The following is a 2,864-nucleotide window of genomic DNA, read 5'->3' as shown; positions in this document are numbered from 1 at the left end:
TCTATACAAGTTAGAAATGTTTTAAACGGATCTCGGGGATCTGTAGAGATTTATGAAGTGATGTCAGACGGAGTGAAACATGTTTATGATGATATTACAGTCGGAGTCGTTTCTTATATTCCACAGAACATGTTTAAACCTGAAGTACACACTTGTGTGTGTTTCAGCATCGTAGATTAAATTAATGTTCTGGACTGAGGGGTGTATAAAACATTTTTGCATGGAATGTTGGACAAATATACAACAGTCCCCTCAGATTTCCAATAACATGGCTGTAATTACAACTAATGTCCCTCTCATGGAGCACAATTGTGAAAAAAAAGAGTTCAGAATAATGATTTTATTCAGTTTCTCTCAGTCGTTATACCTGTACTGACCCACAGAGGTCAGTGTTACACTCACTGAAGGAAGTCCAACCCATAACTGGAAAAGGTGTCAGGTGTATCAATACATAGGTTCACACAAGCTTCACCAGCACAGTGAGGCCCTTGATACCACATGGGAATTTTTTTTAACATAGCTTAGACACATAGCATTTTCCTCTTTTTTTTGAGCTGTAACTAACCATGCATAAAAAATTTCAGAGAACTTTCAGATAACTTGACTGATGCAAGCCATTAAACTGCTGTTAAATGTAATGAATGCTTATATATATATATATATATATATATATATATATATATATATATATATATATATATATATATACAGTACAGACCAAAAGTTTGGACACAGCTTCTCATTCAAAGAGATTTCTTTATTTTCATGACTATGAAAATTGTAGTCACACTGAAGGCATTAAAACTATGAATTAACACATCGAATTATATATGGAATTATATACATAACAAAAAAGAGTGAAACAACTGAAAATATATCATATTCTAGGTTCTTCAAAAGCCACCTTTTGCTTTGATTACTGCTTTGCACACTCTTGGCATTCTCTTGATGAGCTTCAAGAGGTAGTCACCTGAAATGGTCTTCCAACAGTCTTGAAGGAGTTCCCCGAGACATGCTTAGCACTTGTTGACCCTTTTACCTTCTGTCTGCGGTCCAGCTCACCCCTAAACCATCTCGATTGGGTTCAAGTCTGGTGTATAGATAGATAGATAGATAGATAAATGTGGTCCATCATTAAAGAAAGTGAAGTTTGCATGCTTATATCAGAGCATTCAACTGACAGAGAGTAAATGAACTGCCAAAAACACTGTGAACACAGCATCATGCTGCCAGCAGTCCATATCCTTGTGAATACCATCACTAGGTCTGCAGACTCTTGAGAAACTGTCCATTCACTGTTTCCACTGCAGAGGTCTTAGCTCCAGGGCTCCTCACAAAGGTTTTCTTTGTGTCTCGAGGCAGCTTCTAATTTCTCTGTGTCTGAGAGCGTTCACTGTTCTGTGTTGACCATGCTGTTTCCGGGATCTCTTTTGAGTTTTACTCACACAGCACCTCACACTGCCTGCAACAAGCTGCTCTTTCTTCTGCCACCCCCCCCCCTCTCCCTCTCTCTGCCTTCCCAAAATTCATAAATCTAATTTCCTTTACAGCATGTGACTGTAAAATGGCTAAATGCAAGAGAAACAGCCTGCTTGGATATAGGCTATTAAAACATTACTTATTAACATTAAACAACTGATTACACATAATGATATATTCACAAACCTCATGTGTTACATATACATTATTACTTTTTTCTTTAATATTGTGGTATAATAACATTGTTCAGAAAGTTCCACATAAATGATTGTTATATTTAGAGCTAATATGACCACAGTATGAATTTAAATACTCATTATTATCATCAATTATATAACGTCCCCTTGGAATTATAAGGTTCTATCTGACATTTTTGTCAAAATGTAGTTATATTGTTATTCTGTGACAACTTATTTACATTATGTGATAGATGTTGATTTTAATGTTGTATACATTATGGGATTTTTATTTAAAAAACAATAAGGTTCTATCTACACAGCCGAATGGAATGCAAAAACTTTGAAGTTCAATATTTCAAAACTACTCGGAATGCAGATACTGTAGAACCTTATAATTCCAAGGGGACGAACATGAAGATTAGTTTCACTGTGTATACAGTAGAATATTTCATTCAGTTTCAGTTTTTATAGCATAGTTTTCTTATCTCTCAATTAATTTTATGTCCAAGATATTTTATTGACATGACTATCAATTACAATATTTGCAAAGCATTAAAAATAGAATTACGTTTTATATTAGGAATGTAGAATTTTTTATTTACAAAATACAAATCACATAAAATAACTAGGCACACACACACACACACACACACACACACACACACACACACACACACACTGTATACAGTATATATATATATATATATATATATATATATATATATATATATATATATATACTGTATACAGTGTGTGTGTGTGTTATATATATGTTAATTATAATTAAAATAAAAAATAACTAAACATATAGCCAAAAAACTAATAGCCTACAATCTCTTTCTCTCTTTCTCTTCCTCTGCTTTTTTTTTTATTTATCTATCTATGAAGGATGTGGACAAGTTTGAAGACATTTGGAGTGTAGAAAATGTTTTCGTTCGGGTTTAAAATTATGTAAGTTATTGTCTTTCGTTGAGAATATCTACTGAGGTGTTTTGAATGGAATGTGGGTTTTCTTTGAATTTTTTTATTAAATAAATGTGTTATAGCTCTGTCTCTCTCTCTCTCTCTCTCTCTCTCTCTCTCTCTCTCTGTCTCTCTCCCTCTCTCCCTCCCTCTCTCCCTCTCCCTCCCCCTCCCTCTCTCCCTCTCCCTGCTGGCGCATGCGCACTACTGTTTTATCTCTCATCTGCACCGCTGCTGTGCTGC

The sequence above is a fragment of the Carassius gibelio genome, chromosome A10 (assembly GCF_023724105.1).
Source record: "Carassius gibelio isolate Cgi1373 ecotype wild population from Czech Republic chromosome A10, carGib1.2-hapl.c, whole genome shotgun sequence".
Classification (NCBI taxonomy): domain Eukaryota; kingdom Metazoa; phylum Chordata; class Actinopteri; order Cypriniformes; family Cyprinidae; genus Carassius; species Carassius gibelio.
The sequence above is the reverse complement of the archived record's forward strand: the minus strand, read 5'-3'. Positions refer to the sequence as shown.